Here is a 15,641-nt window from a genome sequence, read left to right on the forward strand (position 1 = left end):
TTTATATATCAGTAGCGTGAAAATATTTCTACTTTTTTTATACGAGCGGATAATCATATAGAAATTCTTATTTATTTAAATTGAACATAGAACGGATCAATATGTAGCATAGCCGTTATCAAAGAGGACTAAAATATAACTGCCATATTTAAAAAAAGGGGGAGAAATTATAAAGTAGACATTAATCTCCCGTGTTAAGTGAATAATAAAACTCAGAAAGTGTATCCTGTAAATGTTGCTTTGCTGTATTACAATGTGTTATGCAGGAAAGTTCGCTCTCTTTTTAACTACTGCTCTTAATTTCTTGCTTCCATTTTCTGAAGTCTCCAGAAATTCTAAGATAAAGGAAACTTTAAGTAGTACCTTATAAATTATTTCCCATTTTATATCTTATTTAGAAGTTGTAATTTTCTGTAGCTGCACTGCCATGCAAAAGAATTGGCGCATACTTCTGTACATCCACGTTCTCCCTGAGGGGGCTACAAATAAAATCGATCGCTGCTTCGCTGCTTGTAAAATACCTTAATAGATTTAAACGTACATTGAATTTAAGATATCAGTTTATATAATTTAGACGTGTGGCTCCCAAAGGAGTTAGTTGAGTTAGTTTTTCGATGATAGTTAAATAGTGGTCCAAAGTTAAGTTAGTAACTGGCGCTATTTCAGTTTCGGCTGTGCATAACCAAACTGTGACGTAATAGTTAAAGACACACACACGGTGACTTGTAATATTCTTGACTGTAAGCTATGTACCATGAATTTTGCATCAATTCGATATCAGTTATTTAAAAAAAAATGTCTGGATCGGGAAAGACAAACTTAGCTTGAATCAGTTTCACGTTATGGGAATTATACTGTTTATTGTACAACACTGATTTTCAAAATCTTTCTCTTATTAAAGTTTCTGACCATTATAAGGTATAACGTTTCGCAGTCACTTTACTTCAGATACGCCTCCTTCTTTTTGTCTAAGTTAAAACCAGAATTTTTTTTAAAAAAAGAAGGCAGAACCGACTTCACTGCTGCAATGTTCTGTGCTTATTAAATACACTGAACTCTTTTTATCTGGTTTGGATTGTTTAGAATTTGCCCTGAGGCAAACAAACTCACGTTTATTTATAAAACCACGGCGTCAGTATACAGTGTAGTTTGTGAAATGCATCTGTTCCATGGTATATTTGACTATTGGTCCAAGAGCCCAACCAGCCCTACTCGGTTCTATAAAAAGCACATCAAAGATCCTCTCAGTTCTACTTCAGTATTTTTATATTTTGTACAATTGACCTTAAGCCTTTTCCATACACTGTGAGAGAGAAAAGCAATGTTATCGGCTCACCACCTGCGAGAGGGGGGGGATTTAGTGGGTTAATAACTGAACTTCTTAAATGGGTGGAACTTATTCTTATATTTTTAATATTTCTCTAGACCAATTTATGATGAACTTAATATCAAATCTATGCTTCATTAATCAAGTATGGAATAGAAACAATCCATTTTTATAAATACAAGGCAATCTGTCTTAATTTTGTTATTTGCATAAATGTACTATGAAGGTGTAAATATAATCAAGAATTTGCTATAACATTGTTCAAAACCACCTTTTCTTCTGACTATCGACGAGCAACCCAGTGGAGTTCTGTTAAAATATTAGTGTTGAATTGTTAACACTTTCTACCCATTATGAGAGAAACAAGAAATGTGTGAATAATATAATATAATATAATATAATATAATAGCGATGCTAATCATACTGGGAACTTAGCTCTAAGAGTTTTCTAATGAAGAAACATCGTAACTTGATAATTACTCACAAATCATCTGGAAAGTAATTTTAAAAGGGAATAATGGTTAGAAAAGTGTAGGTTTTACGATGTTGAAAAACTATGGAATTTATTTAAATGCGTTAAAGTAGAATAAATTTCTTTACTTTAATGTTTCCACTTAGATGCGGCTTTTCCGCAGTGGAAACAGATTAAATACAAACACAAAAGTTAAGATAATGAACAGTCATCATCATCTCGATCGTAATATAAACCTGTTCTTCTTTTTCCATCTTTTCTCTGTTTATTGTGAGCCAGTCGCTGGTGTTTATCGAATCTCACAGCGCTATTCTTACCTGCCATCCATTTGATCGCCGCTTCTTTGTGCTCAAACTATTCGAACACTCGATGCAAACATCTGTGACCTCTTCGTATCACCAGACCTAAGTGGTGTTCAAAGGATGCGTGCCCTTTCGGAATTCATTCAGGCCATCTGGCCTTCGACTTCAAGATGTCCTTTCAATAAAGTTTGGCTCGTATCGGAAGACTCCTTCCTCCTAATAGCCGTTCGCCTTTTGTTTGGTGAACTTCCATCGTATTGATTTTTAGATGAGTTAGACTGCTGTTTGGACTATTGTCTGTTTCGTTGTTGCATCATCTGTATATAGGACCCAACTACGAAAGATATATAATATAGCGGACAATGCTACCCTATTTAAGTTAGATTTTTCAGTTAACATCATTTAAGAAATGTGAAAGGTTTGCTTTTTTTAATAATCATTCAAATCGCATGCTAAAACTTGTTTATATTTAAATATGGCAGAAAGAGAGAAGAGAGACCTTTTGAGAATAACAGATCGAAACTTTCTTGAGTTTTTTAAATATCTCCGTTCTACATATTCCATGCTTATTTATTTGTGACCTGACATCGGTGTGTAACGTTTGAAAGTTATCAGTTGCACGAACATAGTTTTGTACGCTACCAAACTCTGAGTTGGTAAACTAACTACTTTCAAAGATATTTAAAAGTGAACTTAAGTTTTCTTGATTTTTTTCTGCTTTCCAATGACCCTAATGGCCGTGCGTTAAGAAACTTTTGACACAGACTTCGTTGCCATTTTTTCGACAGTCAGACTGGCACCAGTCATTTATTTCTTGGGATAAGTTTTAGCTTGTACCAGTAGGCTGTCTTCTGCCATCATTAAATACTCATTAAGAACAAGTGCAAAATGAATGGGATACTCCACAACAACAGAAAGTAAGCCGACTGATTAAAGTAAAACACCTGCCACTTCTTCCGCTAATCTAGATTGATTTATTTCATAATTAACCGACTGCCAGAATGCTTCATTATAACCGCATTTACTTGTTTGTTTCAAACTTATCCTAGACGGAATGTGCGAGTAATGATGGAGAACTGTGTGCGGTCAGCGGATTCTTCCTGTAGCAGCTTTCTTCGGTGATGACTGCTTATTGTCTTTGGTAATTCTTTCTTCTTCTCTTTACTGCTCTTGTTCAAGTCATCACATCTCTCTTTCTCCTATTGGAAATCGGGGATCACCCAGTTCCTTAGTTAATCTCACATCTTCTGAGTATTGTTTTTTTCATAAAATCCCAAAGTTGTCTCTCTCTCAAAGCAACTGCACATTTAACATATTCTTCATTTTTTGTAGATATTTGTTATCATTCCCTTAACCCCAATGTATTTTTTTTTTCATTTGATACACTTGTTATAGGCATTTCGCTTTCTGTCCAGACAAATTACTTTTCAGCGCTTGGAAAAATTCCAACGCACTGCTAAACAGAACCTGACTTATATTAAATTTTAAAGTATTTCAGGTGTTCGTTCAGGAAATGCTGAATGAGGGTAATCCGACCTGTGCCACGGAGTCGAGTGAAGTAGCAATGTTTGGGGGAAGCTGATTGGTAAAACACGAAACTAATCCAAACTTAAATGTATCCGCATTAGGAGTATTTCCTCTTCTCTCTAATAATCTATAATCATTTTTATGAAAAATATATTGCTGAGTAAAAAAGATTACGAAGTTCAATATAGCTAGTAATGTCGGTCAGTTTTGCAGCATACGATAAACGATGTTGTACTTAAGGTCCCTCCCTCCGGACTTCCTAAGCAGTTCATCATCTCACCTACAAGGGACTTTGTCTAACCAGACAAAGTTCCCTGACACATACTACCATGTCTAGACAGGTCAGAAAGTGCCTGGTTTCTAGCTTTGTTCGTTATCATGAGATAATGAAACGATTCTCAGAGTGTGGAGCTTCTACCATTTCATATCACGTATTTCTCTCGTTATATTTCCATCCGTGGTTTAGTAATAAAGCCCGACTACATCATATGATGAACACCTTCTGCACGATAAAAATAGTTTCAAGATTTTCCTTACTAACAGGCGAATATAAACAAACTATTAAAGTGAATCTTCAAATGTCTTTGAAGATTCACTTTAATAATATGCTGAGTTCTGTTTAGTTTCGCCTATTTACTAGGAATGACTGATGAAAAATTGCACGCTCTTCTAACAGAAAGGATTGACACAGCCAAAATGTATACGAATAAACTGCATAACGAATACTTTAGTTAGTAATGAATCGTGGTTAATTAGTAAGCGCACGATGATAGTAAATATTTCTACCCACAACCAGCTCGTCTAATTTGATTACAACATAACTTAGTGGCTTATCTAATAACAGGTAATAAAAACAAATGTTATTTCATCTTACTACTTGCTTTATTCAGAACTATTGTTTTTACAGCCACATAAAGTAGAAGTGAACTTCTGTGAGGATGGTAGGACAAACCAATTTTCTTCCCAGCTGATTTCATCCAGTTGTTTTCCTTTCATCATGATTCTTGAAAAAGTCCCGAGAAGGAAACACAAGCACAGAATTTCCTTCATTTATTTAAAATGTTCTGGTCCTATTAGGAAATTTCATTCTGGACGATCGGGTTGGTGATTCGTTCCATCGATGCTTTTACTCTAAAATGTGCTTCATCTTATCTATCTTTAGATTTTAATCACGTCTGATGTGCCAGCAATTCTTCCCTTTTATAATCTGTTCTGCAATTATTAAAACTATATTTTAATTAAAAAATACAGTTCCGTTATTGCTAAAAACTTGAATTCGTATCCGCTTAAGATTCACTTCACTTTACATTGTAATTGTTATACATTAAAAGTTATAAATTCGCTGGTTGTTGTAATACATTGGAATTCATTTTAACTTAATCGTTATTTTTAGTCCCAAAAAAACAACTCTCTCTCTCTCTCTCTCTCTCTCTCTCTCTCTCTCTCTCTCTCTCTCTCTCTCTCTCTCTCAAGAAATTCAGGCTTTTCATCGCTTTGATTTAACAAGTTATTGAAGAACTGTGAAATCTGTTTTGTCCATCAAGTCCTTCTCAACTGAGGCGTGCTAACAGGCTTTAGTGTCTGTCCCAAAATTGGAAATGTTACTGTCTCTTTTGTTTTTTCGGCCCCCTACACAGAATGACAAACGCCACTGAACTGTAACACACTACTGTCCTTCTCTTTTGCTATTTTGATGCTTGTCCGACTAAAGCAGTCATCGAATGTGTCCCTTTGATCTGGAGGCACACTGTTCAGTAAGCCTGTATGTTAACGGATTGATACTGCATCTTGGACATGCGACAATGATGGTGAAAACTATGGAACAAAGAGGCTAGGCTCTTGTCAGGTTGTGAATCCATTCTGTCTTTAAAGAAATCGCGTCATATTATACGATAATTGAAATGAATTTATTAAACAGAATTAAAGAGCAGAATTGATCAAGAGAGATAAATGATGCAAAAAGGAATCCATCTTGTTTCCATAAATATTTAAGGCAATTTTTACCATTAGCTTTCCATGTGGTTGATGTGCTGTTAGTTTTTCTATTTGTTCAATAGGAATATCCCAATGAAACATTGGCACAAACCTTCCACTATATTTATGCATGCGCCTTTGTTGCTATGGTTACCCAGTCTTCGGAAGAATACCAAACAGTCTAAAGTAGAAAATCTCAGAGTTTTGCGCTTATATATTCTTTAAAATGAAGATTTCTCATTTAAATAAATATTTTATCCTGGTTTTTAATACCAGTCTTACTTCACGAAGTCCATCAGTAAATTATCAGCAAAAAAAATCTCTTTATTTTATGGTGTGGTCACCCGTATAAAAACTTTTTGCAATTGCAAAGTCTTTCTACTCCTAGCGGTGATTTCATTAAATCCTTATGTGGCACTGGGGCACTTTTTATTGTTTATGGAATGGCCATGTAGGTAGCAAATGACGCAAGTTCTAAATCTAATTTGGTTATGTATACTCACACGAAGTGAGCTTTACGAGCTATAGTTTATATCCAAAGAAATTAGAAAAGGAACGCAGAAAGAATTCTTAATTTAAAAATAATGTACAAATCGATAAATGCTAATGGACTGTAAAACTAAGATCACCGCTGTAGAAATTAAATAACAGAAACCCATCAGTCAACGAAAGATATATTTCTTCGACAGAAACACACAACACAAGTTCCCTAGAAGATGGAAAAAAAAAAAACTTTTACAGAAAGACGCCAGACAAAGCGGAGAAACGCAAAGCACGAGTTAGATTGACGAACGCACATACACCGCTAGAGAGAGATGGATAAAGAGAAGGGGACATTAGAATCGGGAACTGTCCCAGATATGGTTGGCGACTTGCCAGCCCTTTGCGGCATTGACGTCAAAAAGTCCCGGATCTACTGGGACCTCTGCAGTGAAGAACTACAAGCAGTTAAGGAGTGTTCGATTGTATGAGATACTTATGCGCGTCGTCTTTTCATACTTGAGATCATTCTTAAAAAAAAAAAAAAGGAGGGGAAGAAAAAACAAACACTGACCTCTACCAATGCGGAAGGTCGCTTGAGTAAATGAAATTCAAATCGAACACCGCAAAAAAGTCACGCATTCCACACAAAGTGAGAGAAATTACTGCGAGAGTTTGATATTTAACAGATGAGTGCACGCTCCTCTCCAAAAAAAAAGTTTTATTAGTCACGCGCATGAACTTCATAACCAATTTCTCTCTGTGTGTCTCTCTCTCTCTCTGGATGGTATATGCATAATGAATGAGAGCTATCTCCATTTCGGTTGTACAAATTTTAAAATCTGTACAACCGAACTGAACCGGAAACAAAATCTTAACCAAGGGTTGATACGCGCGCATCTGTAGATGTCACGTGCTCCGCTTCTCTTCCCATCTGACTTTCTCAACAGAAAAGCTGACCAACGTGACATGAGTTATTCAATAGTCGCCAACCCGATAACCGAAACTGATGAAGTAGAAAGGAAGCAATGGATATTTTTATCTACTTCATATCAGCAACTGCGTGTTGAGTTCTGGCTGCTGGAAACGACATTCTTGACTCCAATAAAAAATAAATAAATAGAAAAAAAACATTCTCAGATACTACTGAGATATATAGCCACGGGGATTTGTGGAGTTCGTGTTTTTTTTTTATTCATATAAATAATCAAAACAGCGTGCAAGGTAGTCTTAGTACGCATGCGTACCGTACACCACACCACGCGGGAGTCTCTTCACTTTTACTTTTGAACTAATTTATAGATTCACTTTTCGTGGTAATTTCTGTTACCCAGCAGTGCTGGAAATCGTATTTGGTGACGTCGTACATTAATGGATTTTATATTCCAAAATAAAACGCACTTCCAGTTGTAAATGAGAATTGAGTCGACTAATTAAGGTATCAACAAAAGTAAGTTGTTTCTACAGAACTTAAAATATGTAGAATTAATTAATTAATCAGTAATTCAGTTAATTAATCAATTAAGCTTGTGTCTCTATAATATCTCTATGAAGGAGTAACAGATAAAATTTAACCAGCTAGCATTATTGTTAGCGTAGTCTGACTGCTAATAGCAAAAATGACTTTTTTCTTTTCTTTTTTTTAAACTTTTTTTCGATTACAAAATTGTTCAAAGGCATAGAGGAATGGACAACTAAATTACAATGCGTTTTTAATTTCCACCTACAATAGAGGGTCGCGTAACCCCTGACGAAAAACATTGCCAGTCGTTTCTGTTAAGTCCTCTTACCATCAAGCTGTTGATGGTAAGGTTTTCAATACAGAATTAATTTCTCTTGTCCACCGCTCACGAAAACCTTGTACGCACGCAATTTTCAGCGAATTAGAGGTTGGAATTTTTCCATACGTCATCTGACGTTAACATCTATAGGGACATCAAATTCAGCCATTCTTGGCCAACGGAAGAAATTCTGGAATCGACTACAGTAGAGATGAAGAAGAAGAAAAATGTCTAACTCTTGTCTGATGCTAATTTATAAATAGATTTAACCACAAGGGACTAAATGCGGATTCCGAAGAACACAACTCGGAAGCCTGTGTGCCTAAATTAGGTTCTGCACGCAAGAGCTGGACGCTGATTTATTTCTTGCCCTGGTTTCTCACAGTTAGTGGAAACGATTTCGATCAGTAACCTTCGGGATAAAAAGACGTACCATGGGCGTCTTCCAAGAAAAGTTACACGCCCGTTATATTTGAATTTTGCTCTCGTGGAAGCCAATCATCTTGGATATCATTAGAACTTTTATATCTTTATGAAATGCATATTCTGATGAACGTTGTTGTTGTTTTTGGGATTATTGGTTTGATCATAGTATGGTATTTAATGTAGGTTTTATTTATAGAAGTGTGTGTGGACATTGTTTGGGATGAAAAACCTTAACTCGGTGGGGAAAATACCATAACATCTGTCTGAGATCAGCACTAGAAAACAAGAATGCACTAATTAACGATATTATGGATTTAACAATAAGGTATTTGAAACAGTGAGTCAATGTGGTGGTGATGTTTAAAAATAAAATGAAGGGACGTTTGAAACAAACGACAATGTGATGATCATTATGATTCTCAGTCTTGCTTGTTTTAAACTTTGGTCTAATCACTAGCCTTTCTACTTTTGAATTTATTTAAACTCGCTCGTTTATCACCCATTGGACCCCATATATCAACGAACAGCACTGAGCCTTCATTTAATGTGCTTAAATCTAATAACAAGCTCAGGTATTTGAACCATTTACTCCTCTGCGTATATTTGTAGATAAATCATCACGTAAGGTGTAACAATAAGCCCTTTAATGTTTTTTTCATTCCCGTACTAACGATGCTAGGCACGTCATATGCGCGTGCAGCCGGCTTAATGGCGTCACACCCATCCAAAGCCTTTCCTGCAAGCTAGTATTGAAAGATATATCTGTTCAGGCGCCGTCTATTTCCTAGTCTCCTCCTGTTTTTTTTTTTTTTTTTTTGCTTCTATAAATAAGCCAAAGATATATAAATCTTACAAGCAGTGGAGAAGAAATCCAATGGGTCTAAAGATGATTTCAATTGAAAAGAAATCTCTTGATAGAGTTCGAATATTATACTATAAGGGAAAAAAGAAAAGGAAAAACGTGGGGGGAGGAGATTATATAAATTATGGACCGTTGACTTCGGGCTATGAAGTTAGCGAAAAAACTTAAGGAAACTTAAACGTCTCATTTATAAAAAGAGAACTTTAAAAAAAGCTGCTTGAGAAATCCGCCCTAATGATGGTGACTGATGAAATCGTGTGTTTGCGCTTGGCATGGCAAGTTCTTATTATGCAGCGATTTTCTATTTAAGAAGAGCTCTCGGCAAAGTCTGGGGATCTAATTCGATGCAAAGTGTATTTGAAATCAAATTATGCGGTGAAATATTGAAGAACAGTTAATGGCAGTAGCATTATCATAATCACTACAGGGGAAAAAACCGCACAATTTTATGGGTGGATAGTAACCACATGCATCTGTGTTTTGTTGGCGTATATTTATATACTCGATTCGTTACTTTTGCTGGGTTTTACCCCGAGGGGGATGCGGTAGAAAGGGAACTCTGGAAATATTATTGCATGCGTTGAAAAAGTAGCTGTTTCAATATCGGTCCAATTATGTTCGTATGAAATTATTTCCATGGGAAGCCTTCAGTCATTTTCTTACTAAGGACTGCTTAAATTGACGTGAGCTCTTTCTTAAATAGCTGAGAGATTAATGTAGTGCGCATTTTCCTCACTGTTCATTTCCGTGTCTAATTTTGAAGAGATTTCTTTGTAATTTCTAGGGATCATTTAATAGATGACCCTTGATTTTTATTATTAATATAGTGGAAAGAGTGTGTTTAGTACTTAGACTACATTACAAGAGTTTATTACTAATAATAATGTTTTTCTGCGGGGGTTTAATGTGCAGATTTGTAAATAACCACTTAGCTAGTTACCTCCACTTCTAACTGATGTACTAGTGCTGATTCTTCACTTCTTCGTTCTAACTAGATGTGGTTACTTGGAGTGGAAGTCGTAATCTTCGAATAGAGTTTCTTCTAGCCAGAACGCTAGCCGATTATACAGTGATGTAATTTATAATCCTATTAAGGTAATTTGTTTATCCCGCAGTAATCTATTCTGCCTGTTTTCGCTGATGCTAAATTGTTTTTCTTTCATAATCCACTTAATTATTTTTTGCCAATTAGAAGCAATCCGTAGCAAGTTAAAACAAAATTAAAATGATATTTGTTTCTCAGGTTTGGAGTAATGTTTTTAAGTAATTTAGACATTACTCAATTCTTTTAAGCTTCTCCGCTGATATTTATAAATAGTATAAATATCTGGATTACATATTTGTCCACGGCAAAGAACTATGGTCCCCTAGATCCAAGTTGCTGATTCGCATGTGTATTCTACTGAACTTCAGGTACATATGGTTGTGGAAGCTCGTACGTCGGGTACTTCCATATCGGAAAGAAAGCACCTTAACCATAGTGGTCACGGCCCACTATGGTTAAGGTGCTCAAAGAATGGTATCGAACGGGTCAAACCATCTTCCGCCAACAGAACTGTAAAGGAATACACGAGGACACAAGGTGGATGTTCCTAGTAAGCGAAGAGTACAGCGCGTTATACGTGTTCAACGACAGGTTATTGTTCGACATCGCAATACAAGTACAATATCTCAAAGGAGGATGCGCCGCGCACTCAGTTGTATAGGATTCTACAGCAGACAACCCCAGAGATAGCCTCTCCTCACAGCTGATCATCGTCGATGGCGAATGTCGTGGTGTCAACACCATGCTGGTTAGACACTGCAGGACTGGAAACGAGTGCGCTGGTGTGCCATGCCGACTGGCGCCTTCGTGTATGGCGCAAGCAATACGAGTCCATGGACTCATCGTGCATGGTGCCCACTATCCAGGCAGTTGGCGGTGGTTGCTTGTATAAGGCATGCTTTACTGGCAAGATCGTATGGAGGCGTGGATGGTGCTTATGGACCAATCTTTCGCTGGTGTGGTCTACTGACAATTCTTAGAAGACTAAGTGCACCCTGCCATGTTACATTTTATTCCCGGACAGAAACAGGATCTTCCAAGGCGATAATGCGCTGTCATCAGGCCAGCACTGTGCAGAAGTGGTTCGAGAAACACAGTGAAAATATCACCCATCTTGATTGTCCTCCATATTCGGCCTGACCTGAACACCTGTGGGATGTTTTGGAATGGGAAGTGCAGGCAGCATGGCTGCAGATCCCTACGGACGTCCTCGGAAATTTATTGGATTCAATGTCTAGGCAAATAGCTGTTATCCATGCGAATGGTGGCCCAACATGGTGTTAGGTAAGTGGCCATAATTCAGTGATCACTCAGAGTATACAAGCAAACATACAGAACATTCATCTGCATTTTGGCAGAACACACCAAAACTACGGTATATAGAATACGCAACGTTGATGTATTTTGATGAAATACAGATGAAGGTTCTGTGAATAATAAATCCTAATTATTTTTGAGAAATATTTGGCCTAATGTTATTTGACTAACCACAATTTGGCTGATTTACATGTACTTGTATAAAACTGTTGTTTTCGTCGTGGTTATAATGCATTGACGATTTAATTCTTCTTTTCTTTTTTTTTTTCACTTTCAAAATTGTTTTCTATTCTTAATATTAATGCGTCTATCCCGCAAAAGAGTATAAATTCAAACAGCTTATGTTAACATTTCGTAAATCATGTTATGAAACGATGCAGATATTGTAGAAACCGCTCTCGCAAGACGTTTCTCTCCCGTGAAAGGCATTTTCAAAGAATCCTATCAAATATTTAAGTTAATCGAGGAATAAAAAACGTTCCTGGGCCATGCTGTGTGTGAATATCGGGTCGATATGAAATATATGCAGCTTCGAGGGATAAAACTTGCCGTTTCGGAGACTCCATTATACCAATGGAAAGGTGGATCGTTGATTTATAACTCTGGTTTAGGTATTTTCCTTTTCCATTTCCCATTATAATAATATTTTGGCATTATAATAAATATTCGAAGACAACTCTATAGAAAATGCTGCCCCTTTCTTTATATATTGGCACTCTATCGGCTTTGTGTTTATTTTATAATGCAAATTGCTTTGGGAGGACTGTATTGTAATAAAAAGATATGTCGATGATGAAAATTGTGGTTTAAAGTGTAAGGAATTTTATCAATAAATTTAGATATTCCATCTTTAAAACTAACCTATCTGCACTTGCCCATATAAATTTGCACGAAACTTGCTACTATAATACCTGTATACAGATTATACTAATCCATTTGACCACGCCTCATTGCTTTCAATTTCGTAAACTCAAAATTGTGAAATTTATATATTTTAGATATTACATATATTTCAGTTTATTCGTTCCCTGTTATCTAAAAATGAAACCGTACTATATTCACTTATTTCAACGCACGAATTATATTTCCTTTCTTTTGGTCCGTGAAGACACTAAAGTGTATTAAGATAAGGCCTAAAAGCAAAATACGTTTCTTAGAAGAAATATATGGTTTTGGTATATCACCTAATGTTTCCTTGTTTAACATTTGTGTGCGTTTTGAGCATCCAAAATCCTAATCGTTACAGCACTGGTTCATATAGGTACAGTACCTTAACATATGCAGCTGGCAGCGTTCACCATTTGTAGAGGAACAGAAAATCCATTAAAGAAAGCAGTTGAAACTTTTTATAACAAATGTTTTAATTTTTATGCTATTTAATGTAATTTAACTTTACAGAATTAATTTTAATATTTAATAAAAGCAAATTTATTCTGATACCTTTTATTGTTTTTTTTTTTTTTCCAAGTTGGCAATTAATTCCTTTTGCACTGATAACCATATTGAATCTTGAGTAATAGTTTTACTGCAAATGATTCTTTCTGCCGTCTGGGCTTTTTACTACAAAACTTTCTATCGTTTGGCTTTTTACTACAAATGATTCTGTCTGTCGTTTGGCTTTTTACTACAAATAATTCTTTCTGTCGTTTGGCTTTTTACTACAAATGATTCTTTCTGTCGTTTGGCTTTTTACTACAAATGATTCTTTCTGTCGTTTGGCTTTTTACTACAAAGCTTTGATTTTTTATTAACCTCATTGAATTCGTAGGCATTTATCGTATCGAACTTATGTCCCACAAATGAGTGCAACATAATCATGATGAAGCGCAGACTTTTAAAATCGCTCGCGCCACTTAGCATATTGCAGACGTGATGCTATCGCAATAACGGGCCTTTGCCAAATGTTCCAAACTGCCTCATTTAACGCATCAACCTAGCACCAGCCATCAACCGTGGACAATACAAAGCAACTTGGTGTGTTATTATACGAGTATCTCTTCGTGCATGGCTCCACGCGATATACGTGAGAGATATCTTAAGCGCGCGGTATTCTTCATATGCCGCCTAATAATATCATATTTTAGTTCCCGCGTTATTTCTGTGAATATCGGAAGTCTGGTTTCAGCAAATGTGAAAGTCACTCGAAGCAGGCCGACATAATATTTCGGTTTACGACTGCGATATTCCAGTTTCTACAATAGCTTTGAGTAATCGTGGTATTCGGATGCTGTTGTCGTGTAAAAATAGAATGAAAGTAATATTTATATCTATTATCAGGAGCCACTAAGAAGGCAAGTGAGATATGTACACGATACTTTTTATGGTACACATTAAATGTAATGCATCGAACGCTTGCATTCCGGAACAGAATATATATATATATATATATATTCCGGTTCGCAAGCTCACGTGCGGGAAGTGAAGAGAGAGAGAGAGGGCCCAAGTTATCACGACTCTGAAGGATACGCAGTTGCACCCACCTCTTTGGGACTAGGATTTATTGTTATTATTTATATTTGGAGAGAATTTCTGTTTGTGATCTAGTTTCTCTGATAAATACACCGGCTAGGGATTTAAATTACTTACAAGGTCTGTCGGAATATATTTAACTGGAATTTGCTCGAAAATCCCAGTTTATTAATCAAATTCTGATACAATTATCATTTAAGCGGGTGATATATTTCAAATTCTACATAGCGAAAAGTAATTTAAGCACATAGCGCAATACTTGGCCTGCTGTATTCGTTAAAAGGCCTTTCTTCTTGCTACAAGTTAAAAATGAAATAAAGTTTTGGTTTATACTCCGGGACGACTGATCAAGTCTTAGAAGTTCAAGATACAGATAATACAAGAATATCACTGTATTTACTAGCCACGTGGCTTGAACCACTTCCCCTCAAATGCGTGTACTTCTGTACCCTCGTGTTGACTACTCGGCAAGTGCTCTATGGTAAGATCCTCGTGGTAGCTTCATCCACGCGATACCAGAGCCGTCTGCCATTCGTTTGGAATAGTCTGGGTTCGATTCCGGTTGACTGTTGGAGGAAATTGTTAGTCCTCTCCAACGAGGCGTAGTTATCGGATCTCAGTCAGAGGAGTATAAGAGTAGTGTTATTTCGTTTTTTTTTTCTTTTTTTTTTTCCTGCAGAATATGCAATTCAGCCCACAATCACACATATACCGATATAAGTGACAAGCTCTGGCGCCGTTAAAGTAATCATATACGTAGAAGTATTTAAAGAAATTACTTTTTTTTTTGCAGTGTTATTCCGGGGTTTTTTGCCCTGCAGATTATACATTTCATCCCTTGACCACACTTCCAAAAACACACATATATTGATATAAGTACACCTACCGGTGTTGGCAAAATGTATTTATTAATAACTACCAAATTCAGAATTGCACGAATGGTGTTTTATTTTATTTTAGAATCTTTTTTACTTCCTTTTTATTCTCTGGTAGTAAGAAAGAAAGAGAGCATCTTTTCTAGAAGCCGAAAGGAGAAGTTTTGTTTTTTTGGGAAGAAATTCCACCATCTGTAAAAACAGGAGAAGTTACTAAAACTAGTTTTATGTAATTTCCATAAATTACAGGCTATTAAGTTGTCTCTGAAATCGAAAGAGCTGAAATTACTCATTATCAGTAATAATAGTAATAGAGGCATGTGATGCAAGAAAGCAAGGGTATGAGCTTATGTAGTATCAGCGAAAAAAAATAATAAATAAAAAAACAATTTCACACAACATTACCTCTAAATGTTTGTCCAGTTCCTCCTTGAATTTATTTAAGCTATCAACTCCCACAGCGACAGATGAAGTTTGTTCCAGAAATTAACCACCCACTCGCTAAAGGCAAATTTCCGCACGTCTATTCTACAACTGTCTTTCCTCAATTTGAATTTATGCTCCCTCAGATTCATAATCTCAACTCCATTCAAGACCTTATATACCTCAATCAGATCACTTTGCAGGTGCCTAGTCTCCAGCCGCTGCAATTTGCAGAACTTTAAACCTTTATTGGTAAGATTACCCCTTCGTTACTCTCACCAATCTTTTTGCCCTCCTTTGTACACGCTCAAGTAAATCCTTTCTAAAATGAGGCCCAGAGACCTGTACGCAGTACTCAAGG

The 15,641-nt window shown here is 36.2% G+C and overlaps 1 protein-coding gene across 5 annotated transcripts in view; it reads left to right on the forward strand.

Annotated features, from left to right (window-relative positions):
- LOC150089645 (complexin-like) overlaps window positions 1–15,641 on the forward strand; it is a 650,426-nt gene that overhangs the window by 516,253 nt on the left and 118,532 nt on the right. The window lies entirely within an intron of this gene.

This window comes from Mastigoproctus giganteus, chromosome 2, assembly GCF_048544385.1.
Source record: "Mastigoproctus giganteus isolate SK-2022 chromosome 2, ASM4854438v1, whole genome shotgun sequence".
Taxonomy (NCBI): Eukaryota; Metazoa; Arthropoda; class Arachnida; order Uropygi; family Thelyphonidae; genus Mastigoproctus; species Mastigoproctus giganteus.